The sequence below is a fragment of the Lonchura striata genome, chromosome 8 (genome assembly GCF_050655825.1).
Source record: "Lonchura striata isolate lonStrDom1 chromosome 8, ASM5065582v1, whole genome shotgun sequence".
Taxonomy (NCBI): Eukaryota; Metazoa; Chordata; class Aves; order Passeriformes; family Estrildidae; genus Lonchura; species Lonchura striata.
This window is the reverse complement of record NC_140710.1, coordinates 19,440,137-19,467,953: the sequence shown is the minus strand read 5'-3', so window position 1 is coordinate 19,467,953 and position 27,817 is coordinate 19,440,137. Positions and strand designations below refer to the sequence as shown.

General features: G+C 39.0%; 1 long non-coding RNA gene across 1 annotated transcript in view; it reads right to left on the bottom strand.

Annotated features, from left to right (window-relative positions):
* LOC116183898 (uncharacterized) overlaps positions 1-21,415 on the bottom strand; it is a 300,100-nt gene extending 278,685 nt beyond the window's left edge. The window contains exon 1 of the long non-coding RNA XR_014956902.1: positions 10,834-21,415. This is a non-coding gene — a long non-coding RNA (uncharacterized LOC116183898). The remainder of the gene's footprint in view (positions 1-10,833) is intronic.
* Positions 21,416-27,817: the final 6,402 nt, after the last annotated feature.

Sequence of the window (27,817 nt, the reverse complement as noted above, 5' to 3'; positions counted from 1 at the left end):
TGCTCTGAATTGCTAATAAGGTATTTGTAGCACAAGTACCCAGTAAATTAGGATTCTCCAGAACAACCCTCTGTATTTTTCCAACTCTTCCCAAACAGCAATTCACCACAATAGCATCTAAACCAGAACAACCCAGAGTCATCTCTGATCCTGCCAGTGCTGACCCCTCTCTTCTCATTGTTCTGGTTTTACACATCTGCTGCACCCACCTGCTGCCTGTTTGTACACAGATTATAAAGTCTGGGACAGGGATCCTGCCTTTGTTCTGTGTTTTAAAAACATCTGCTGCCTAGGAACTGACTACAAACCGATAAGTTCTCACTGAAGAGAAAAAAATAGACATTATTGTATAAAGAGAAGTGAGGTTTATTTCCTACTTTCTCTTTCATGGTCAGACATATTCTATAAAATGTTTTTCAAGTTGATACATTATTCATTTCATTTTCCCAGCCACCATGAGGCAATTCAGAAGGCCATTGTTTCACATACTAAGACTCCTCAAATTACTATAATTATTTTGCACTGCAGCTCTTAGGATTCAAAGAGCTTATAATGAAAAATAGCATGAACTGGAGTACCATTTTAACACGAAAATGGTTCTTGCAGCAAAATGAGATTAATATTGGCTGGAATTTCAAAATCCATCATGCATTACGAATTATGAAAATAAAAATATTTATCTCTGCACTTGGCACCCCTGAAAATAAAACCAATTTCATGTATGTAATAATGGACAATCAGAAGTCAAATTATCCGCACTTTTGAATTTCAGTCTTTGACATTAACTTCTTATAAAATTACCTACACCTACAGGGAAAATAATAATTAATTATTTATTGTCAGTGTGTTATTCTCCATCCATTCTGTTCAAGAACACACCATCCACGAAAGCAGAGCAAATCTGATATTTGGGTTAGAGCATAGAAATCTCAGGCAAATTATGCCTTCCTCTGCAACAGTCCTTCATACGCACAGATTTCTGTTCCACTTTGTATCTTTACCTTGGTATTAGATGTTCCAGGAAGTCCCTAATAGGATGATGCGAGTACTGCTTATGAGTATATTACATTCCATATACCCTAAAGGTTTTGCCTTTGGCATGTGCAAGAAACACTTACATACTCTGGTAACAAATGAAGGATATTTGCATACATGAGGTAAAGAACTTCCTCCTATATAGGTTTATGCTGCATGCCTTACAATCAGTAGATTCTTCATGCACATATATAACTTCTATTTTGTATTCTCCTACTCTCTGCTATTTATTTACTGGCACCTTGCATTATCTGTGACTGTAAACTTCTAAACAGAATCTATTAATCTAATAGCTCTAAGCAGTGCTAATTTTCAAGCTTACCTTTCAAAACCTGTTATTTTTACATTAGAACTGAGTGAAAGACAAGAAAATTCATTATACAGAAACCAAGTGAGTCACATGTCTCCATTTCAACATATTGTTGATTTCCCCCAAAGACCTCTGTCCCTTCTTCACTTGATATAATTTTTCTTTATTCACTTTCTTTCCAGAAAAGTCCTTCTGTTGTAATGCTTGTCTTAAAAACATACAAAGTCTGAGGGTGGATGTGGGGCCTACTTAGGCTGATGTAGGATTAGGAAGACAGTACACAGAAACCATAAAACAAATGGTGACTCATGGTAACTTTTGTTGTTTTGATTACTATCACGTTTCATGTGAAACATAGTCAGATCCTTTTTTTCAGCTAAAGTGAAAATCTTTAAATAGAACCTCTTACCAATGAGAACAGAGAATCACTAAGATTTTTTACATCTTATTTAACATACCTTTTCTTGTTTTATTATCTGCATAAGCCAAGACAATGAAGAAGGTGAAAGAGTTTATTAAAGAAACTATGTTGCCCTCAACACACCGGTCTTGGCAGTCATAAAAAAAAGCTCATCACACCCCAAAACATCATCCCTGGTGAAGTCCGAGTTCATAGAATTCTTAAAACACTTCCATATACTAGAGAATAAACAGCTTAACAAGAGCAAGAATGTAACATACTTTGCATAAAGGAAACATTTCTCCTTCACCTTTGTTTTCCTCAATGGACCAGTAACGCTTACATTTAACTTCATAAGCCACCCTAAACAAGTGTGGCCTGGGCTTTAGACTGGCTACTTCAGACTGGAATAAACAGATGAACAGATGGACTTCTCTTTATAGAATATATTGCCAGACATTTCCTTGCTTTCATATTTCTCAGACTCTGGAGATCTCAGCTGAGGTAGAATGAGGTCTGAGGACAGAGGTGTCTTCTTCAGGGGGCTTCTTTTGGGCTTAAGGCACCCTGGTATGGAAAAATGTTTTTTCTAACATTATTTAGATCTTCTACCAGGCAACTACTGAATCAGATTTGCCAAGTCCACTCTTTACCTTAAAGATGCATAAAGATGCTTTTGAAGTGATTTATTCCTTAAAGCACAAAATGAACCTAGTTCCCATGAAAAGCAATAATACACTTCCATCAAAGACAGGAATATAGCCATCCTATATTCCCCAAACAACATCTTAACCTGCCTCACATTAAAATGTATCTATATTTGCAGAAAAAGTCTCTCAGCAGTTAGTTAAGTTTCTTTATGGCAATGAGTAAAGTGATTGAAGTGATTTCATATTTGATAGCAGCAGAATGACAGAGTACTATGGTGAATGCATTTTTTGTGGGGGGTTTCATAGGAACACATATCTCCATATCCATAAGTTTGGTAGGCAATGCCTAGGCTGTGATGGCTCCCAGCACTTTAAATCCCACAGGTTTGCAATGACCCAATAAAATTAATTTCCATCTTATTGAAGTTCCAGTGGCAAGAAATATTTCTGACAAATAACCAGGACCTGGCAGCAGGTCTAATAATGTAGTGCCAGGTTTAAAATGCTGCAGTTATCAGTCAGTCACACCACAGAGAGGGTCATGCATAGCAAAGAGCTGCTTTATTAGCTTGAAGAAATATGCAGCATGTATAAAATGATAGAATGCAACTACCAAGCAGAAGCCAGAGCTGAAGCAAAATCCCCATCATGGCCTAGATAATGTGTGCCATTCACAATCTTTCTGGAGATCCACCCTAAACAGCACATGTTGCTCAACAGCACAAGCTTGAGACAACAATTAGGAAGCCATCCAGGCTCAAAACTGACTTTTGTCTTCCTTTTTCAGGTGAAAAGAAGAAATGGACAAGAAGCAAAATTGATATTCTTCCCTGAAACTGCAAATCATAAAAAAGCATAATATAAAGAAGAACTTTTCTGAGGCAATTTTTCATACAAAGACAGTGACCCTTGTCCTTCTCCAAAACAGACCAAAGCACTTCTCCAGACAATCACAGCCAAGTGCAGGTCTTTTATTATCCAAAACACATAAAATGGATATTAAGAAAGGAATGCAACCTTTAGGGATATAGAAAGGAACAGCTAGAGGTCAGGGGTCTCCTTTACTAACAAGCAAAGCATAATTGCATTTCACTATTGTTGAGCTACTTTGTGCAAACCAGACATCTTAATAAAATGCATTGTTACAGTGCTAAGCATTTATGAGGTGACCTGCCTCTATAGACAGTCCCGGGCCTTACTGTAAGTTTTAATAATCCTTTTAAAAGAATTGTTGAGCTGATGGAAAATGCTAGATGTTAGGAGGGGTTTGTCGCAAGAAAAGTATTCAAATAGCCGCACAAGAAAAATCAACTTGTTCTGTCTCACTTGATATAGCAATGGATACAGCAATGACAAATTTGTGATTCCTTATGTGCAACCCAAATGTTGGACAACATCTATAAGTATCAGGGTATCAAAAAGATATCAAAGAAATACTTAAAATCCATGACTTTTTATTTTCAGGATACATTCTAGTAAAAGGTATCCATACTACAAATTCACTTTCCTTCTGCTTAATTTAAAAATACTATTTCAAGTTCCAATATGATTCAGAAATCTTTTTACCATAAACAATACAAGGTGGAAATTTTTATCCCCTCCTCCTCCCTATACCAGCACACTGAATCCCTGGGCTATGCGAATGTGGAACAAATCGCTGCAGTACAGAGACAGGGAGAAATCTTTCAAGCCAAAAGTGGGCTCATCACAGAAGGGATGTTAACAGTAAAGGAGAAATGCATCACAAGCACGGGTGGAACATTAGAACATTATCCAGAGCATCTGATCAGTTTTTTCTTCTTTGTTAGCAGAAAAAAATTAGCTACATAATAGATCCGATTGCAGCTACTATCCCAAATCCTTGTTTCCCTCATCAGTCATTCCAGCACCCTGAAACCTGCCTCACTCAATCTTTCCCACAGCTTCTTGCTGTTCTCTCAGAGGTGCCAGCCTCAGTCTCACTGATACCCTGCTCTAACTCAGTGTCACCAACTGATGAGTGTCATACAAGTGACACCACCAGGGCACCCAAGAGAGCGCTCACTCAAAAACTGTCTGTGATTTGTAAGTGCTGGCTGAGGAACACACCCACCGTCATGCAAAACAATGCCAGAGAAACAGCATGAAGCTATACAAAGGTTCTTTACTGAGAATGAGTCCCTTCATGCAGAAAGGTAATTTAGACCTTTTCTGGGCCATATTCTGCAAATAGATTAAAAACTGTTATTTAGTGGGCAAGATCAGTATTTTCAAGTGTAGGCTATAAAGCTAGTCATCTCCATTTGCACTGAGGACTTGAAGGAAACAGCCTAAACTTCTGAAGTGCTGAGAACCATCTGCTCTTATTTGCCTTAGCAGTTATGAAAAATAAACTGTTTAATTAGATACTTTGGCATGGACCCGATTGGCTAACTTCTGACTGCATATGTTAAAAAAAAAAAAAAAAAAAAAAAAAAAAAAAAAAAAACGGGAAGTGTCTGAAGTAGAATGATCGCATATTCAAAGAAAGTATTGCTTCCACTCACCATTTGGCCTTGTCCATGTCCTTTATTCCGCTCCAGAGTAACTATTTAAAAAACAGTCTTTTTTTTCCCCCGTCAAATTCTATAATATCAGTAAAAGTTTATATGTTAAAATGACAGAAGTTTTTTCCCTCCAGGAAGAAGCAGCACCAAAACACAAAATTTTACAGTGCTCCTTGCTAAAACTATGTGTATCATGGACTGAAATATATGCAATCAAAATAATACCTCAGACTATCATATTTTTCCAGGCATGCTTCTATCACAAAATGAAGGGCAATGTGGAGATATGTAAACTAGCAGAAGCACTATTGGGACATACACATTGTGCAGTGAAGCATCGTAATGCCTCATATCACGCTACTGCACCCAGGCTAAGTTCTGCCATCAATCCAGGTTTCCTGGATCTGATACTGTCTTGTTCTGCTGTGGACACACCAATTATATTATGCTTTATTGCTGTGAATACACATCTTTGATTCTTCAGGGGAGAACTAGCTCAGACTTGTAAAGAAACTAGTAAAATAAGAATAAAACTCTAAATGTAAGAAAGAGAACAATTCTAAGCCTGCAGTAATGTTCTTAATACCTTGTGTAGAACTATACTTTTAAGTGCACACAAGCACACACAGATAAACATGGTGGTTTCAGAGGGGGTGAGTTTTTTTAATGCTACTACAATTCTGAAGGATCTTGAGCTTAGATTTGAAGCTGCTGCCTGGAAAGTTCAGTCTGAACTACTGACTATATACACCACCTTTTAAATTGTATTTCTTAACTATCTCAAACTCTAATCCTCACCAACACACCTACAAGCTGCCTCAGCACTAACAGCTAATAGGGTGACAAAGATTTGAGAATCTACAAGCTTAATTAAATGCATTTACATGGTCTCAAATGATAAGCTGTCTCTATGTTAGAAACCAGCAAACTTTGAGGTACAGCTGTCATTTCCCATCAACTTTTGGCTCAAATGCTTGGGTTCTTTTCCAAAAAAGAGGAGCCTTGGCTGGGAAACATGACACTGACAGGATTTAGGAGGGGACATGAGAAACAAGACCGAGCAGGGCACAGGAGAGTACATCTGCCTCCAACAACTCAGCCATTCCATTGCTTGGCTGTGAAGAAGTCAAAATCTTCAGCTGGCAGATTTCAGTCAAGAAATGAGATTAGTATCCATGCCAATCAAGATAAAGATGAATAATACTTTAAAGAAGCTTTGATAATGTCAAAAGAGAATCATTTCTAATCAAAATAATGTCAGTTACTCATGGTTTCTTAGAAAGAAAGCATATTCTAGAATGACATCGCTTTGTGCTTGAATAAATTTTAATTTAATGAGTCATACCAGCACACCTAGCTTTTAAACAGCATTATTTACCAGTGAATCACAAAGTGATTAACAAGTCTTTATTGTTTGTTTTGCTCTTGGGAATACGAGTTCTCAAAGAGGCAAAATTCATTATTACTTTTGGGTACATTTTGGGCACATGACAGCTCAGACTGAGACATAAGTTTCCCATAGACTTTCCATGTCCTTATCCAGAGCTCTTAAAACAGACCTGTCCTTCAGGTAAACAACAGCACTTACAGGAATATTTGCTTCTGTAGTCTATATTAAAAAGCTGCTAAGTGAGAAGTAGAAACACTCAGTTACACTGAAGCACAGTATTCCGAGTTCAGATACAAGAAAAAAATTTCCTTCTTACCAAAGAAATATATTTCAAAATGAACAAATAATTGCTATTTCAACCCAATAGGTACTTGAACAAAATATGCAATCATGCTCATTGCAAACATTGAGCACATTTTGTTCCTCAAAAAAAAAAAAAATCTTTTTGTGGTGGTGCATCTTCTCCCTTTTCATGCTGCTCTATGATCTGAGAAATGCTTGTTAGGCTCAGCCTTGCTGAACAGCACCTTGATGAATCAGTCCTGCCTCACGTACAGAGATAAAAGTATTTGAGAGATATTCTCCTACATAAGAAGATGGTTCTTTTGGTAAAAGAATATTTCTTCTTCCTCATCCTTCTATTGCCTAACACAGCTCACTAAATATTTCCTTTAATAATTACAATTGCACTACAGCTAAGAGGGGGGCAAATGAGAGAAGAAGACTGTACTGGTTTTGTCAGGGGTGCAGCTGATTTTCCTCAGAGCAGCTGGTGTGGTGCTGTGTTTTGGCTTTGTTACCAGAAAAGTGTTGTACAAATTGAAAACAAAGGAATCTTATATTTGTTTCTAAAAAATTTCAGGACATTTGATACTGAAATAATTCCTTTCTAATGCTATTTCTCAGTGAATTGACATGGCAGCAAAAAGGAGTATTTCTATATTAATACAGCTTCAGCACAAATTCATTTGCAGGTAGGAGCTGTATCCTTGCCTCTTCAAAGTTTGTCTTCCCAGGTTTTATAGAGTGATTCAAGGCAAGAATCCAGGTTAAGATCATACAATGCCCTGTCCATAGAAAACTCATGTGTCTAAATAACTTTAAATTCTTTAGCACCAGCTGTTCTTTACCTGAATTTCTGTCACCCTTTTGATCCTCAGACTGTTGTTCTAAACAATGCTTTGCTGTGCTTCTCTTCAGTAGGAAATATCAGAGAACCCACAGCTTGGTCTTGTTTCCATGTCCTTCCAAGCATGGCATGTCTGTAGTATTTTCCATAGGAGAAAGTGCAAAGCAATTTAAATGCAGAGTTGGTTCTATTTGCTTTTTTTGAAAGTCTTTTTTTTTTTTTTCCTTTTTTAACCTTTCTGGTCACACAAAAAACCCACTTCCTCCAAAGTCTCATCTTTAGTGAAGTATGATTAGAGATAGTTTCAAATTTCTACTCCCTAAAACTGCAGCAAGAAGCACACTCTGGACTGGAAAACACCTCACTGATATTGTTGCCATGGCAAAGCTTAATACAAGTTTAGAGACTGGGCATGCAGCCAAAAAGAAAATGAGGAGAGCTGACACATGACATTTCCCCCTTTGTTTTTTTTTCATATAATTTGCTTTATTCAGCTCATCTCAAGAGCACAAGAAATGTTTCAGCTTCAATTATCTCCACAGGAGCTTCATTTTCCCCTCCTTTTCTTTTTCCTCTAAGAAAACAATCAGAGCTATCATGATTTTTTGTGATTTTTTTTCCTTCAATTCCCAAAGAATTACATATGTTTATTGCTAATAATTCCTAAAAATATTGTTAGCATATGTACCATTGATTTCCTCTTTATTAAAATAAACTAGATTTGAAAACGGGAACATAAACCTAATGGTTTCTCTTCAACTACAGTTTAATTTGATAGCCAATAAGAACAATGCTTTCAGGTGGGGAAAAAAGCACTAGTATATTGTAAAACAGATTTTTTTAAATATCGTTCTAAACACCAACAGTGTTAGGCAAGGCTGATATAACCTGATTCAGCAATGGCATCTAGTTAACCTTAACATAAACAGTATAGTAAAATTCAAGTATCTTTAAATATAGTGACTCTCTGTAAGTATAGAGCCTCCAAGCCCTCTGACCCATTATACTGTGAACTTGGCCAAGGCCATCACTCTGCAGGGGTTCTGGCTGGCACAAGGAGATGGTGGCCACTGCCAGCACGGTCCTGGAGCAGCCCTGGCCCAGGTGGGGCAGGGGCTGCCTTCCCTCAGTGCTGCTGAATGCCTGACACAGTCCTGCCATGCTCTACAGCTGAGGCCAGCTTCCCCTTCCACTTTCTGGCCCCAAGATGCCTCAGCAGAGCTTTTAGTAGTCATGCAAGCACAGCCTACAGAATTCTGCACCTTCTGCACATCTGAGCCCTGTTGGCATTCTGCCACAATTCCACAAAGCTTCTCTCCTTTGGATAGCAATGATGCTCAAGCGCATCTGAAATCAAAGGCCTGGTCTGCTACAAAAGAGAGCAAATTGAACTTAGCATCTGGTAGCTATAACCTGGTCATACATCTTTATTATTCCTAAACAAGCAATTCCAGAAAACTTCTCCTTTCAAATATCCTGAAGTTTTCATTTTATTCAAATTGCAAAATTAAATTTAGAGTGTCTTTTACAGAAATGAAATTTTGTCTCCCAATTGAAGAAATCCACTACAAAACAAATAACTTCATGCAAAAAGGAAAGGCTTGAGCAGTTCTACTGGGTTCCATACATCTCAGTAATTAGCTGGAGGCCTAGATTTCTAAACTCTTTCATAAGATGTAGGCTATCAGACATGCCTCTTAGCAGGATTTGTAGCCAACAAGTAAACCCATTCTAAAACTCAGAAATACTTTAAACTCACACCGTCAATGAAATAAAACTGTAAGACAGGAAAGTAATCAGTAGGCTAGTGCATAGTAAAAAACTTGTACAGTAGGTGTAAGGTAGACAATCCTCTGAAACAATGAAGCTCTCAGTGGCAATATTAAATTAGAAGGAAATAAAATAGAAACACGAGGCACTTATTCATGCTCTTGAGCTTATATACAAGGACTGGCAGTCATTACCCTTAACTACAAGGACAGCCATTCTCCTGTCACATGGAAGCAATTGCTTGTTGGCAAAAGCACCTGTAGGGATGCTACACAGAATAACTGCCACAGGCAGGTATTTCTGACTAGATCAGAAATTGTTTCATGTGAACGGTCACAGTGTTCAGCTGAAATGACTGAATGTGGACTAGGTTGAAAAAAAGCACCCTATAATCTGATGGCTTTATGAACATAATGAAAGTGCAGGAGGGTTTATGACTGCTGCAATTTATTTAGCCATCTGTCCAGCAAAAGGTCAGTGTAATTAACAGCTTAAAGGCACATACTGACATGGAAAAGTAGAGACCAGACTTCACATAAAACGAGAATCTAAATCAAAAAAATAAATACTTTAATTCCAGAGATAATACCATTAATTTCTTCCAGAACACAGATCTACTTTCATAGTACAGTGCTGTAGAAAAATGTTACTATAACCCTTAAACAGGTGTTTCAGCCATATTAACACCAAGGATGTCAAGCTTTAAGACCTGGTTCTAGGTTATTAGATCATATTAAGCAACTTACAGTTACACACACAAGACCACATTTAATCAGACACCAAAACCATTAAAGAAGCAACTCTAAAAAGGCAAGTCTTTCACCCTTACAGCCCCTTTTCTAGGTTGCCAGCTTCAAAACAACAATTTTAATTTTACTATATGATTGCATTGCATAGAATTTGGAAAGCACAAAGGTGATCACAACAAATGCTAAAAAAAACCCCAGCATTTAAAACACAATTCCAACAAATAGGAATAGATAGAGGGCAAGAAAAGGCAATTGCTTGGGTGAGGAACACACACAGCTGAATTTGCAAGGGGGCATCAGAGGTTTCCAAACCAGCAATAGCTTGTGGAGAACTGCTTAGACTCATGGTTTCAATTCCCTGCTTTTGCTATCTGTAGTAAATTCCTGCTATTAAACACCTGACAGGTACTCTACCATGCCCAGATCTTAGAGTGTATTTCTAGAAAATCTGCACATGGTTTCCTGAATGTGGCTTTTAAGCATAGCACACCACAGCAAGAGCAGGAGCACCTGAGGACTGCTACTGCTTTAAAAATCCCAGTAGCATCACTGTATCTGTGCTGGAAACAGCCAGACTGGATGGCCAGAGACACCTAGAAACTCTTAGCCTAGCTCTGCCATCCAAAAATCTACTGAGGTAGAAAAAGCTGTCAGAGGCAGGAAAAACAACAGCCTTAAATGAAAATACACATGCTAGATTTTATTTTCATACTAGGAGTTACCAAAAGGATGTTTCCTGGGATCTTTAAGCTTTAATCTTGCTGGGATCCACCCCTATACAGGCCACCAATTGTTGGCATCGGTCCTCGGCACCAATCAACAGCGGATGGGAACTGCCACCATTAATTTATTATCTTACTGTAAAACTTTCATACCTTCTCTCTGTGAGTCCTCATGGGCAGCTCCTCACAGCACTGACTCCTTTTCTCTTTCTTCTGTATGGCTGGCTGACTCCTACCTGTCCCCAGCACAAACGCCTGACCCCTGCTCCTCACAAAAAGCACAGCAGCCAACTCTCCTCTCAACCAGCTGAGCCACTCTTTTATAACACCCATCCTTACTGGCCCAGCCTTATTGGACACAGCTGTGCCCTGTTAAAGGCAGGGCTGCTCCTACTCTTTGGTAATTAGTACAGCTGCAACTCCTCAGGGGCAAGATTGCCTTCAGCACTAGCTCTAGTTTCCTACAATCCATCCTCCCACAAAATCTCATGGTCTTAAAAGCAATGTGGGACCAGCTATGCAACCTGCAGCCACCCCATGATCAGGACAGCACTACCACCCTCAGGAACAAATGGGTGTCACCAACCCAGAAAACCACGTAGAATGCAGCAAAGAAGTGAATCTTGCTCCCTTTTCTCTTTTGGAAGCACTGCACCTGTCACAAATCCATAAAGGTCTCAGCTTAAGTAGGAACAATTCTGAAGTTTCTGATGAGGATACGTGGGATCAAGTTATAAAGAAAAACATTCACTGTTGAGTGATGAGAACTAGTATCCAGGTTTTAAAGTTGGGGTTTTTTTTAATTTTAAACCTATTGCAAATGTAATCCTTACTTGGTAGAAATGTACTTAGTTTTACTGAACTTAGCACAAGTACACTGATTTTTATCTGGCCAAATATCTAAATGTAATTTCGACACAAGGAAATTCAGTGAAATTTCACAGGAATTAGGCACCCAGAATTCTACAATATTCATTTACAAAGCCCTAGAGATGGAGAATAACTAAGAATCTCTACATAGGATTTTTGATCTATCCTTAGGAAAAAACAGTTCTCAAACACACTATTGTTATCCTACAAAAGAAAAGCTAAAATCAGTCCTTCATGAAAAGGCTGTAGCAGCCCTATAAGGCAAGTAGAAATATGTTAAATTCTTATTGAGTGAGAAATACATGGGTCTCCATAACCTACAGCTGTTAATGATAATGAAATATCTGCCAGCTGCCATAATCAAAGGAACAGGAACTCAACTAGTTTAAATACCACAGTTAAAGAATGACTGCTTGCCAAAGCACATTTACCTTCAGGTAGCATCTCTGCAATTGACAAAATAGGCATCCATTCCAAAGATAATCCTAAAATTATCATTTTCTCACTTAGTGGATTTATGTGATGTAACATGCAGTCATTTTCTCATTAAGACCTAAATATAAAGTACTTGAACAAGTGATTGCTGTATTCAAACCATTACAGAGCATCTCTTTAATGGTGTTCCTGCCTGTGGTACCCAGAACATGTAATGATTTGCTTTTAAAAGCCAACATGCTGTAGGAGTCAGGCATCCTCAAGTTGCTTCACACATCCAGGTGCTGTAGGAAACAGCTGCCCACTGGGGCAACCTGGATAGATCCAATATTAAAGCCAGTCAGCTTTTCTGCAACCTCCTTCCCTGCAAGCAAGGTCACCCCACTGCAGATACCCCATCTAAGCCTTTTAAAACCTTGACCTTCAATCCTTTGGACCCTCTTTTGTTCCCTCAGGGTTCTGGTTTATCAGATGACCCTGGAGCAATGACAATTGCCCCCACAACTGCACACATCCTAAGCCAAGGACACAGTCACTGCTAGGTGGCCTTGCAGCCTTCCCCAGGGCAGCTGGAAACAGCTGTATGGGCACTATACACACACTTACACAGCTGAAGGAAGGGAGCAGTGATTGTCAAAGCCTGACTAGCTAACACTAGACAAGTAACAAGTGATATCATTTACTGAAAAAATAAATATTCCATTTTAAGAGCAAAGTGCTTTTCCTTACAGAAATAGTGACACATTAAAAAACGGGATTTACAGAGGTAGTAGATTCTCTCATGTAAATGGATCCTAAGTGCATCTGAGATATTAAAAAAGAAATCAGAGGCAGTCAAGATTTTTTTAATTTACAGTTTGTAGGGTCCATGTGATTTACTTGCTAAGGTATCAAACTGCCACAGGAATAACCATCTCTAAACACCACCTTCCCAACCTCAAAACAGCCCTTCTCAAAAGTCACAAAACAGTATAGCTTTCCATGAAAACTAGCAGAAAGCTAATAGCCAGATCTCTTTAAATAGAAGTGTATTCTTAATTTTCATTTGCTACAGTAAAGCATGACAGACACAGATCATGACACTTGTGAAAACTGGAACACTCCCTGAATTCTTAAACAGCTTTCAGGTGTGCCCAAATATTACTGGCACCCTGTGAAAAAAGTTTGAGATATTACATAAAATTAAGATGTTTTTAGGAATACCATTTTCAATCCTCATATTCCATGAAGGCACAGGAAATGATGCTACATATAGCCAGCCATAGTTTCTAATGATGGCATTGCAACATGAGTTTTGGTTCCCAAACAATATATCTTAAATATATTTCATCAAAACTATGGATATTCACCTATCAGAGCAACCTAGGTGACACTGGGATTTGGGGTGGAAGATGACAGGATAACAATATGTAAAGCAGAAGCTTCAAATACCAAGGCACTGAAAACTAGCAGCTGCCTTTAGAAGTCCAATCCTACCCTAGTTAGCTGACCAATCATAATGAAAATAAACTGAGACAAGCACACAACTATCAATACTTACCTGTCGCTGTCGAGGCAGGATGGGAATGAATAGACTTGACTCAGAAGGCTGCTGAAAGTAAAATTCCAATTTATTCAAAATACACCGCTCTTTTATACAGAGCTTTGCAAGGATCAAATCCATTGGTTCTGAAGTGAAAACAACCTACAGCATTAGTGCAAAGTGCCTGATGCACAGTGATAGAACTTAACTATAAACACTCTGAAAAACAAGAGAGATAAAGGATTATTTACATTCTTTCCCAGGCTTTTTGCCTGGCTAGAAACTCTCAGTTTCTTTCTTTGACTGACTCTGAGACCACACTTACCTGTTAAAAATATCTATTAATTAGTGACCTCTGTGTTACAAGGAAGTTTTCAGAAGCTGGGACTGGCTGGCAAGCAGCACATTAACTAAAAATGCTTTCCTAATCAGAATTCATAAAATAATTCCACAGCTCTATTTTCTAATAAATAACAGACGTCATGTTTAAAGGCTTTCTTCTCCTCATTCACAGCAAAATGAGATATGGTATTTCAGTGCTGTTCTCAATAGGCAGCCATAGTAAATATGTACTGAATAAATGACATACTCTTCCACATATAGAGAAAGGCCATTAGTGAACCAAACATTGCAACACCTCTGGACATTAGTAATTAATATCACAACCAGACTCTTCACCTTTCCATTTATTCTTGACCTATTTAAAACTTTCAATAAGAGTTTCCAAATTGTCCAGTGATTTAGGATTACATAGAATAGAATGCTATATGAATCAGATATCTGTATCCCTTTAAGTAAAATTTATGATTTCACAACACAAGAAAAATTGGTCCTTGAGGTAGGGTCACAGAAAGAACCTAGCCAACAAAGGTGTTTGCAGGTTATATGAAACGCCAGGAGCATTTTGAAGAGCATGATGTTTGATGTGTGATGTTAGTAAAAAGAAGGCTACTTGTACTTGGGATTTTCTTTTCCCACAAAATTATTTCAATGACAAAAAATTCCCGCTGTTGAGAATGAAAAACTAAGAAGTCAATAGTCACAGTCAAAGCAACAAAAATCCTCAGGTTTAGGGAATTACTATGGCCTTGGAAAGAGCCAACCCAGCTGAGAGCAGCTCCCCACTGACTCAGCTGTGAACAAATCATTAAGTTGCTCTTATTGGTTTTCCCTGAACTTACTCGAGTCACTGCTGATGTTTTTGTCTTTGGTTTAGACAACAAGAACTCCCTACACAGGGGACTTTGTTTCTTCACAGAAATCAGTCTCTACATAGAAGTTCTATAGAACTTTTTTTGAAGCACTTCACAAATAAGGACTCCATACAAAATGCTTACTTCTCCTTATGTGAACAATCCAAACAAGCATAATACCCTCTGTGAGAAAGGCAGAAGAAATCTGCATGGTTTTCCTCCTCTGCAAGTTATGAAAGCACCAACTCAATTGCCCTGGGACTACTTCAACAGCAACAGGTTACATTGAAGCCGCATCAAAAGCCAGAATACATCTCTTTAAATCATTCAGCACACATTCTGCAGGCTGTGCCCAATTGCAGAAATACAGAAAAACAAAGGGGCACTTTCTAATGTCACAGCTGACTTAAGTATGATTCAAAGAGCTCACTGAGGTCAAAGGGGGGAAGAGAGTTGGCATAAATCTCAATGTAATTCCACTGAGTTATGTGTGAACACAGTTCTTGAGGCAGATTATCTGCCACAACATGGCCTTGCAAGCTCCTCTAGGAGTACACTAAATTCCCTGCTTATAAAATTACCATGACCTATCAGCTGTGATGGTTTAGACTCACATCTGCTACCACCACGTAGTACTCCATATCCCACTATGAGTGACTCAGACTGCAGGTACCTCTAGGCTGGCTGCTGCTCCACAGCCACAGCAACCCAGGCAGGGGAAATCCATTTCAAATTGTTTATAACCACAGTCCCAGCACCCCCACGTTCAGCTGGAGTCAGGCTGAAATAGTCTTCTTTATCCTGTGGGGTTGAAAAAAGCAACCTTTCAAAAAAATAACACAATAGGAGCCCATACCAAGCTACTGCTAATGGGGTAGCTGAAAGGGGTCACAGAAAGGTCCTCCAGATCAAAGAGCAGAATGACACTTCTAAGACAGCCAAGAACAAATCAAAGCAGGACAGGCAGACTTCTGGCAACAATGAACCTGCTGGCCAGTATTAGAGGGCACAGATAGAATCCTCTCCCAGATGAGAGCCACAGTACACAGATCAGTGAGGGTAGGGACTCACAAACTGATGGGCTGAGGAGGAAGACTTCAACTACTACTTGGTTCTCAGAAGAACACAAGAGCCAGAGGCAGCCTAATACCTAGGAAGCATTGGTTTGTGCATCCTGAGACAGGTTCCACTGCACACTGGGGCTGGGAAGGAGCATTTCATAGCACTGCATCTTTCCACAATGTGAAACAAATGTCACAGCACCTTAATAAGTGTTTTCATAGCATTCTAAAAGGATATTTCATGTTGCACAACACATTAATAGACAGAAGAGATTATTTTGGGAGAACATAATATAACAGTGATTTGCATTCACATGAAAATTCATAAAAATAGAGAGGTATTTATGTGGTAGGAACAAGAGGCCCTTCTGTTCAAACCATTTATTGTAGAACTGTATTTTACCATATTTCCCCAAGCCATAAAATGGAATTTTAAGAAGTAGTGTTATATAATGGTGATGACATTGCAAAGCAGAGCTGCCTTGCTACTTGCTCTAGACTAGACCACTGTGCTTTTTCTGTACCTCAGGGGAACTAGTCTGGCAAATTATTTTGTTCTGTATTTTTTTGTGCTCTTTTTTGCTTCTAAACAACCAACCCTCTGATTTCCTTAATATTAAAAAAATAATTAATTTTTCAAAATAGATACCTACACTATTGCCAACCTCATTAATGCAAACTGAGCCCTTCCTACACTTCCCCTCACACTTAGCAAGCTCCCCCCCCCAGCCCTGCTGCCCTTCTCAGTGTCAAGCTCTCCTGAAAAGGCACACACCATATGAATGCACACCATATAAAGACACAAGGGGTAAATTTTCTTTCAAATACAGGCTGTAAGAGAAGAGGTATTTAAAACCAAAATCTTTAGTCTCAATATTGGAAAAAGTCCAAAACGGTGGTAGTTCAAATAAGATTTTTTTTCTTAATCTGTGCTGGAAATTGGAAAGAATAACAACCATCTGCTACTTTCAGCTCTCTTGTGGACACTGTATTGAATGGTGCAGTGTTTTGTCTTTCAGTGCTTCAAAAACTGTGCAAGGATCTGCAGGGGAAGCTGAGAGAAGGAGAGAAAAAATGAGACTGAAGCTGGCCCCAATGTCTGAGGTCCAGACAGCTCAGCAAGGGAGCTTGGAGCTGCCAGGAAGGCGGTGAAGCGACACAGCAGGACCCAGCAGAGCCACAGAGCCAACAGCCTGAGTGCTCAACAGCTCACTGCAGAGAGCTTTCCTCTGAGCCAGGGCTCGCTGGAAAATAACAGCAAGAAGGAGCTCAGGAACAAAAAGGCCACTTGGCTTGAGCCCATGCTGCAGGCAGAGGGACCGTGCTTCAAGGGCAGCTTGCTGCAGCCGCTCAGGCTGGAAGCAGAGGCCCCACGAGTTCCTGCCCCTGCCAGCCCCTGGCACTGCCCAGAGCCCCCAGTGCCTCCAGCCACGCGCTGGTGCCCCTGCCACGGCTGCCCCACATTCCTGCAGCTGGCCAAGCTGAAAGCAACTTGCACAGCAGAACCTTTTTCTGCACCTTTTTTTTTTCCTAGAACTGGCATATTCCTGTACTGAGTACCTAAATGTGAACTCCCCTACAATTTATTTCCAACTTCCAGTATTTTAACTGCTGTTGATTTGACTCAAACATTTGGAGCTGTGCCCCAAAACAACCACAAAAGTTGTAGTAATTCCATTCAGTAAAGCTAAAGAACAAATACTAATAACTTTAGTGTATTTAGGTAGGTACATATACATATGTATCTGTATTTATGAAAAGGTGCCAATATTTTATTCCACAGCAGCCAGACCTACCAAAACCAGCTGAAGCTATCAAACATGAAAAAAAAAAAAAATTACGCTTATTAAATAATATTTATATATTCCAGAGCATTATTCTTGACACTTCATAAACTAGTTCCAATTTTCTGTGAAACACTGAGGAAAAATGCTCAAATGAATATTAAAATTAACTTTAAAATACTATTAAACAAATTAGTTGACAATGCATAGAGCTGGACTCAGGATGCTGAGCCAAATTCGGTGTAGCAGGGGGACAACTGATTGAAATGATTACTCAAATTCAAATGTTATATAAGCTATCAAAACAAGGATTCTTGGGAAGTTATAAATTTAATTTAAAAATGTATCCATAACTCTAACTTCAAATGTATCTAGAATCAAAGTGGACATAAAGAAATACTCAACTATATATATGTCATTCCTCACAAATACCTGTATAATCCTTATAATACTTTCAAGAAAGAAGTTACACCATCTTTTCATGGGTGATAATTTTCCTCTGTGCTTAGAAAGAAATGGTACTCTGGATAGAAGTATGAGTCAATTAGAAAATTATAAAAGAAGACAAACAGTGAACACTCATACTCATTGTACAAGAAAATTATAATGGAGTGATCACTGAAAAACCTACACGAGGGAATCATCCTGACACTAAGATGCTTTACTACTTAATTCAACTATGCCTTGAACCCAAATTATACTTACCCTTGTTCCTGTGGCATTTATTTATATTCTGCACACTGACCCTTTCCTAAACTTTAACCTTTCCTTGAAAGTACTAGTAGCTCTTATTCAACCCAGTTATCTCCACCTCAGCCATGGGCAAAGACAGTTTGCTTCACTTGATGTCATTCTCATTTATCTTTGCATTCCCATCAGCCCTCAGAAAGACTCGTGGGGCAACCCCTGGCAAATTGCTCAATCCTTCCTCTTCCTTATGCCAACATTTTAAAGGTTCCCTTTGATCTTAGCTGCAAGTCTAGGATGAATAAACCTCACCAGACTAGCAGAGGCTACAAAAACAAATCACAAGTTTTATCATTGCTTCATTGTCCTCAAGGACCCTTGGCATTTTGTGGAGTCTATCAAGCTCTCCTTCAGCTCCAGTTAGTTTATATTTCCAGCCCTGTTCAGTATAACCCTGAATTCTAGCAGAAAGTCACATAAACATAAGTACACTTGTTAAAAAGAAATATATATTTATGCACACACAACTTGCTTTCATTCTTTAGTTATAAAGAACATGTAATATCTTCCTTGACTAAAGTAATGCAGTTTTCAATATCTTTAAAACAAGCCAAATTACAGCCCTGACCCAAATATGCTCTTTTTTATAGCCAAATTTTATTTCTGTTGTGAATGCTTTGCTTAGGTGAAATTACCTTCAATTTAGCTCGCACTATACTTACAAAGTCATGCAGTGGTATTTTTGCCTTCTGCTTCTCTAGATATTGAAGCAAGGAGATTAGATGGATAAAGGCATATTTCAGCCTCTAGTGATCTGATTTATACTTGGATACATTATTATTTTTAGCTATACAGACTCATAAGTATTCTGAAAAATCATATTAGAAACAGATACTAGGGTTAGGGAAGCTGGAAGAAACCTGGTACACCAATATAAGAAATAAAACACCCTAAATCCAACAGAGATACCAAAGGAGCATAGGCATTAAAGCTATTGGATATATAGAACTTCTTACTGCTAACATTTCACACTTTCAAAATGTAAAAAAATTTGTCTTTGTCATCAACATTCTGCAACTGTCTTCTGCAATTTATATATGCCAAATGCTTGTGTTCCTAAATTTAAAAGAGCTTAAGAACAATTTTTCTGAGATCTTGATTTCAAATAAATGTGGGGTTATATATAATTAAGCAGAAGAAGATACAAGGTCTGAAGATAGAGGTGTGAGCCCAGACAAGGTGAAGAGGGGAGCTGGGGGTGGCAGCAGGGCCCATCCAAGGGCATCTGACACAGAGCAGGGCAGCTCTGGAGCTGGCAGCCAGCTTTAACCAGGATCTCCATCCATCAGGTGGGTTCAAGGTGATGGAGCAATTCTGAGGCCAGGCTTGCTGTTCACTGGGTCAGACACAGTCTAGAGATTTCCAGACAGACCCTCAGTGACAGGAAAGCTCTACCTCCAAGCCAGGAATCCCATGTGTGGGCCAGAGTCCACAGACAAGGACAAGCTGTGCCTAAGGTGGAGAACAGCTGGAAGCACTGCTTAAACAGACATTGGCAGCTCAGGGTTGAGTTTAAATCCTGCTCCTGGGGTGGGAGGCCCCAGAAAGGCTGGTCAGGACTGTTGTAGTGGCCCAGGACACTCGCAAAAGTGTCCCTGAAATCAGTGGGATGCTACCCTGTTGAAGCTCGCTGTTGGCAGAAGTGTGGCACTCACCCCAAAGAACTACAACTGGTGATAAACAAATTTTAAGGTGTTGTCAATGCTCTATTCATCAGGGTATCATTACAGGGAAATCAGAAAATTAATCTTAGTGAACAATGAGCAAATTAAGTTGCTATATCTCTAAGTCTGTCTAAATCCTTTTTCCATGACAATTAAGTAGCTCTATTAGTATTTAGGATTCCCACCCACTCCTTCACCTACCACTACCACCCCTCCCATGCTTGTGTGGAAAGAATTTTGCTCAAAGGATAGCACAGCTCTCAGTAAAAAGTAAAAATGAAAGAACTTGGCTCTTTCTAACAGGACAAGTTTCCATTAAGCTCATTCTACACCACTACTCAATATGCTTTACAAATCAGACTGGTGACTTCTAGAATGCAGCCTAGACTGTGCTCATGTATAAATGGAAAAACGAGGAAAACTCACAAGTCATATCAACTCAAGGAGAATCAATCTTTCCAGAAGCAATGAGGTCTCTATAAAGGTAATTTACAAAGGTTGTTTTACCGCAACCAGAGAACCAATAAAATTCAGAGGAAGTTCCTTCTGGCAGATGTGTCTAATAAACACATGTGTTCAGACAGCTGAGGTTGTTTATACAACCTTCCATCCCAGAAATTTCTTCATTACTGTTTTATCTTTTGTTGTGTTTGGCTGTCAGCAGAGTTTATTTTCAACTGGTTTAAATTTTAAAAATGTAAAAATTCCAAAACAAAAAGACAAAAATTCCAAAACAAAAAAAAAGCAACACAGTCACTGTGTAATCCATAGTGTTTCCAGCAGAATTTCTAGCAAAGCATGAATTTATAAGTGATCTGAGCTAACTCACTGGGCCCAGAGGAGAATGGCACCTTCTTATTGAAAGAAGCTCAATAAGTTGCATATTTTCTGTACCCTGCTGTTGGAGCCATTTGGAGAGACTGCAGATGGTGAGCTACTACAGCAAAGAAAAGAGGAAAAATTACAAAACCTATTCTAAAAACCCTTTCAGCACAAAAAGCCTACCCTTAATCCCTTGCACAGTTTGGTTTAATTTGATCATAACATGCTCTGACCTTTCAAATACCTTTTAAAATTAATTTTCTTCCCATTTCTAACACTTTAATTTCCACAGCACGCAAACTCAGAGAGAGCAGTTCGACCTATACAAGAATTAACATCACCCAGCATTTTTAATCTGTGAAGTCTGGAACAATCAACTCAGCATAACAGTTTGTTTTGCAGTGGTTTGGAAATGACACAGTGTGCAGAAAGTTTCACAGCTCATCAGTTTTAGAACATTTTCTAAACAAGTGCTTGTAATTTAAGATCAATTTTAATCTAACTAATGCATTTTCTAATGAAGGCAAGTAGTGACATAATAATTTAAAAGATATTATTAATTCCCAGTTAGGAAACCAGTAGCAAATCTAAAAACTCTAACAGATTTCCAACAGTTCCACCTTTGGTGCTTCTGGCTTAGCACCAAAGGCAGATTTTTATTTATCATCAAACACTGTTTTGTCTGAAAGTGACGTGCCACAAATGGAATAACTATAATTTTAATTGGATGTGTAAATCAGTTTTTTTCCTGCAGATTTATAGCATTTGTAGAATATATCTGGAAGTTATGCATAGCACTTTTTAATAGACTGTATTTATTAGCAGCACACTTCTGAGGGAAACTGACATTTATTCCTGTTTTAATTTCACACTTCTTTTTTGCCAGTTGTATTTTAGCCTGTCCATACTCAAGATATGAGTTAGCATGATACAACCAAATTGTCTGTATGCAAATTTCGGTGCAATTGTCCTGGTTTTAACACAGTTGGGGGACAGATATAACAAATGACTAAGGGATATTCTGAGTAGTGATAAACAGAAGATAACTGCTAGTGCATGAACAAAGCCATTGTTCCCAAATAACTTAAAAACTAAAATTGGATAATTACTATATGACTCTTTTTCAATGTCATGAGACATGGTGTTAAGACAATAGCAGGCATTTCTCAAAAACCATGCTAAGACTATTTTTTTCTTGTCAGTTTATGTTCAAAACAACTATATGCTTGAGTTTTTAGTTGTGGAGTTTGTGAATGTCTATGGAACAGTGCTTGTTTCCATGGCTAAAGGGGCCACAAAGCCCATACCTCTGTCTTTTAGAGCATTCCCTGCAAAGTACTCAGCCCCTTTAACAGCCGTGTGTGAAGAGATGTTGAGGCTCTGTTATAAAAGGGTTCGTGAACAACACAGACCTGTGACACACCTTAAACAGCCTCATCTTTTGAAGGGATTAAAATCCCCCTGCAGCAGCAGTCACACAATATTTAGCTGTGAAATGCTGAGTAACATCAAGAGAAAGCCTCTGAGATGCTGAAAAATGAAGTCATGGTATTTGTGAGAGTCTGGTTTGAGTTGCTGTGAGTGCTGTCCAGCCTTAAATTAGGAGCTGATACAACTTTCAAAAAGGAGTTATGGCCATATTCTCCTTCTATTCCCCAAGGCAAGTGTTCTGTTGGAACATTTAACTTGAGTATTGGAACAGAGGAGCAAAGATTGTCAGAGCTCTGTGTCTGACCTTCTAGCATGTCATGTTGAAAAACGAATGCAAGAAAACAGGAAAAGGCTAAAAAGCAACTGTTAAATGATGTAAGTTAAAAAGAAATCTTATTGACCTGGATAAAAATGGCAGTCTTTGCCCATTAGGCTTGTTCTTTCAGACTAATCTAACAGAGCTAGGGAAGAAAAGTTGTAAGGAAGAGATTTATTAATAGGCATGGCCCTACAAGAGTTATGATCAATTAAATCCAGCACGTAATTTACCTGGTTTCAAGTTACCACACAAATCCCAAGTATGAAGGATTTCCCTGGGATATTATCTTGGGCTCACAAAATTTTCAAGGGACTGGAGGATCTGTTGCAATGGATTGTTACTTCAGCCCTCTAGAATTAACTAGCTATGTGTAATTCTTCTTTCCAAACTGGGCTTTCCCTCTGCTACTTGCCTCTTTGCTGCTGCCAGAGCCCTAAAAAAGCAAGATGGCAACATGGACAAGAAGAGCAGCTTTGGTACCTTTATTTTCATCAATTTTTTCTTTTGGTTGCTATGTTAGCCTGTAAGCATAACAGAAAAGATTTTGACATGCAATATCATGGAAAGAGAAGCTTAAAATTCAATTGTAGTTAAAGTCTGGATTGCATTCACAACATCTGAAATTTACATCAGTCTTAATCAATACTTGGAAAAGCACCTGATGAAGAAACTATGACATGTGTCTGTTCTCATCAAAACTTAGAGATAAGGCAGAGAGAAGAAAGACTTTGCTACGAAACTCCACACAGTAAAAGAGCATCTAAAATTTTATATAAGTCTTTTGTTCTTTGTGTAGCTAGCACTAACCCAAAATTATTCTGAGTCCTAGGAATGACACAGATTGGCAGTGTGATGTAGTCAGAAAGAGACCAGACCATCAATCAAAAGAGAAAGCAGAGGTTTGCACAACCACTGAAACTTTTACTTTGTGGCAAATTCTTCCTATGTCCAAAGAATCAGTGCTCTGTTTGTCTTCATCACAGCACACACTACTGGCCTTTACACTGGACAGACGGCTCCCATCTCTCATTCTTGCTGTTGTTGCAATTCTGTTTCAAAAGGCTCATACAAACAGGAATACAGGGAGTTCATCTCAGGCTTACAGTGCAGCCAAGGCTTGCTTTACCCTGTCATTTTACAGCAGGCTCCAAGGGCCCAATCAACCACTGACAGGCTGAATGAGCGGGGTGCAGACTTCTCCATGCCCTTCCTCATCTCTGATCATGAGCTGAGCTGCAAACTCCAAAGGTATTGCCAGAACACAGCAGTGACTTTGACAAACTAAGAGGCCAGTGCAGATGTCACTGGGTCATTATTAATTAATTAAGTTATAGAGAATATGTGAAAACTGTTGGTGGGTGCGGAAGCAGGGCTCCATGTCCTGCTGTTACTGTTGACACTCCCCGTGGCAGTGAAACTATGACAGGAATTAGCAGCATTTGCCCTGACCCCAGTGGCCTGCTGAGTGTTTGTGCCATGCACTAGGCATTAGCAGGGAATATTTTTAAAAGGAGGGTTGTATTACTTACACATTAAACAACAACAACTCACATTTTCTCTAGCTGCTAGCAATTTTGATTAGGAAAAATAGCTGACCCTCTTACTCCTTGCATAATTAAAGAAGCATGCTGTTCTTCCTGTGGTTTTTCTTGCTTGTGATTTTCCATGGCAATCCATTAAGTGGTACAGTATTAACAGGGACCTAAAACACCAAATTTAATCAACACTACTTCTCACATATCAACACTTGTGCTCAGCAAACTGTGCATTAAATGGTGGCTTTACTGAATTATCTGACCTTTCCCTCTTAACTCTGCACCTAATGGCAACTTTCCTTCTTTTGGTATAAAATATTAGCAAGGTCGAACCCTGCCATATCACCTGCAAATTTCCTCAAATGGCTCACAGAACTGGCCTATCTACTTGTACAAACCATGACTGCAAATGTGTTTGGATTATCTATATATTTGGTATTCATGAGGTTTACAGTTCTAGCTTGAAGCCAGGAAAAATTGCTTTTCTTTTTTTTAAGTCTCAGAGCAGAAAGCAAATAAAAAATATAATATGTTTACTACCACACAGTTTGTTAAACTCCTGCTAAAACTCCCCTGACAATTCCTTTTCCATCAATCTTCCTGTTCTTGGATATCTCCCTGATATTTTCTGCCATGGCAGCAAAGGACATCTGGTTGACATAATTTAAAATTCCACTAAAGAACATTTGTTTCTTCTCTTATACTTAGAAGCAACTCGACTTTGCTCCTGAGTCTGAGAGAAACAAACAACATTAATAAATCATCTTCATATTCAACACATAATTATTTTGTGGCACAATGGGTAGGTGTGTCTAACTGGAATACCTCCAAGTGCCCATCCCATTCTGCAGCAGTTAGAGAATATATATAAGGTCTGTAATATTACTAGTTTGCTCCTGGAGTTTGAGCATAACTGAAGTCTTTGGAAACAATTCCAGTCCTGCCAAGGGATCTGACCAGTCTTCAAGAGTATAAACAACCACTGGCATCCTCAGCCTGTATAAATGCTCTTTGTCTCCTTCTCTGAAAATTGTCTGAGGGGCAGAGATAAAAAGCAAACTGCAATCTCACTGACTGGTGCTGTACTCACTGTGCCTGAGACCTGTGTCACAGCCTGTCCTCATCTGCCCTCTGCATTCCCAGCCCATGGGGGACACTTCTCTCCAGGCCTTTCACCAGGAAAACAGCAAAATCTCACTGGAGGTTTTGAAAGTTTTCCTTCTTACAATACAATTAAGTGTCTCTCATCTCATTTGCAGGTAGTTTGGTTTTGACTGCACAATGGTTTTTCAAACATAAAGTCTACCACAGGAGTCTGTAACACTTTTTCTTCCTAAAGAAAACCCTGCACAGGCAGTTTCATCTGAGGGAAGATTCATTTACTTTGATTAAGAAGATTGAAATTCCCCCTTTTTTTAATCCTTCATTTTCTGTCTTCATACCACATTTTAAATACCTGACTTGAACTTCAGTAGGATGCTGGTGTGACTCTGGGGCTCCCTGAGGAACAAGGGAGTATTTCAACCCTGGCCCACCACAGCTTCTGGAATATTAATGTATTTTGCTGCATGTATTCCAGTCCATTTGATAACTTTAGCCACATTATGAGGTGAAAAATGCAGGACATAATGCAGAGTACAGCTGGCACATCTGCACTTAAGAAAATATCATTTATGCTAGAGTCAAAAGTCACACCCTGCTGGAATTTTAGCAGTTTTTCCTTCATTAAAAGATCTTTAATAGCATTTTTCTATTGGTTCATTTTGCTTCTCTGGTACATGTGAGTAAAGAAATCAAGCTTTAGAGTTCTGGTTTAAAAGACAGTAGAGGAAAGCTGTTGTCTTGATCTAGTTTACAATTTGGAAAGTCTTCAACAAATACAGCACACCAAATGTGGAAGCAAAAAAGATTGAAGAGGAGGCCTTTTCTTTCCAGAACACAGAATGATATTTACAGATGTACATTCACAGCACACAGTACTAACAGCTGGGTAAGGGCCTGTTCAGCACCATCTCTGATACAATTTGCTCTCTTTAAGTTTAAAACCTCAATAGGTAATGCAGAAGAAAAGATTGTCTCCTGTGGACAAGTATCAGTATTTTGGCCTGGTCAGGCAGCAAAGCAAGTTCCACTGAAGCTGTAACAACAGATAGGTGAGAAGTGTGGTTGTTCTGGTTGCAGAGTGAAAAGTGCAGGTAGCCTGTGGTTTCTCCTCTAAACGGTTTCAAGGAAACTGCATCAGAAGAGTCCACAAAAATCTGCTACTCTGACAGCTCCACGGCAGATTTAGAGGACATGCCTGGAGGGCAGCAAGCTCATTCTATCAGCACTGCCAGGTGCAAATGACAGCCAGGAATTCCCCACAAACTGGCACAACTTTGGTAGAGTGAGCAGACAGCCAGAGAAGCTTCTGAGAATCAGCCTCCAGGGATGAGCTGTGTTTTGAAAATTAAGGGAGAAAGAAATAGTGAGGATCAAGGGTAGGAGAAGGCATTGGAAGGACAACACAACCTGGAACTTGTCCATTAAATAAATAATTAATTATTAAAAGAAGGGAGATGCAAAAATGTGTTCTGTGAAGATTCAGGAAGAGCAGAGGAATGGGCTGTAAAAAGCATTACCAGAAATGTGGAAACAAAAGCATGGGATGACCTGAGAAAAACTTGAAATTTGTTCCTAGTCTCAAGTAATTTCTTTTAATGTGATATGTGACACCACTGAATGCTGACAGGATGGAGACTATCAAACAGCTTTTTTTAATAATATCTCCCTTCTGTACTACAGCTTCCTTGCAGTGGGAAGCATTTGGACAAGACAAACCAACATGCACAAGTCACTTCTCAGCAGAGCAGTTGAGCTCACAGTGCCTTGTGCACTGGCAGGCTGCTGTGTGTACCTGAGCTCCCCAGCCCGGAGCTCACTCAGACATCTCCCTGCTGCACTGCACTTTGCTGCTGCAGCATTAGCACAACTCAGATCTGAGAAATATGAGCCTTTAGAGGCACCTGTACACCTTCAAATCCAGAAGGCTTGTCATCTTCCCACTGATCTGTTGTACAGGCTACTTACTGTACTTCGTAGAACCTATCTGGGGGAGCTGAAATAGCTATTTGTTGTCATAGAAACAGCAGGACTTTGTACTACTGTGCAGGCTGATATGTGAAGGTATTATTGTTTGGCCTTTTTCCAGGTAACCAGATTGAGAATTGCTAAAAAGCTTTTAAAAAGCTCCTGAAATTTTGCCAAATAATCCAACCTACAGTTCTCACAAACACGTTCAAATATTTACTAATTGTTGTGGAAAAAGATGAAAATTCCTGGGTATGGGAAACACTGTTAAAAAAAATATGTTCTTGACTCCAGAAAACAAACAAGCAGTGGTCATCTTGTAAGGCTGCAGGGAAATGTCCAAAAATCTGAAACCAGTTATGAAGAAGCAATCAAAACTACAGCCATTGTCTTCAGTCCCCTCCACTTGCTGAGGCTAATATTTTGGATGTAAATATTTAATTCTATGCTAGGTATACAGATAGAAAAAGCAGTTTCGATTATAACGGTCTAATCTATCTGCATAGAAATTTCCCATTCTTATGTCAACAGTCCAATGTTCTCTCCATCTGTTCCAAATAGTTCAAAACCCTGTCCCATTTAGCACAGAAATCACCACCCCCTTGCTTCAAGCCATAAAAAAAATATCCAAATGGCCTTACATGTCCTCTGTGGAGGAAAAAAATAGCCCTGTGACTTGCAAACG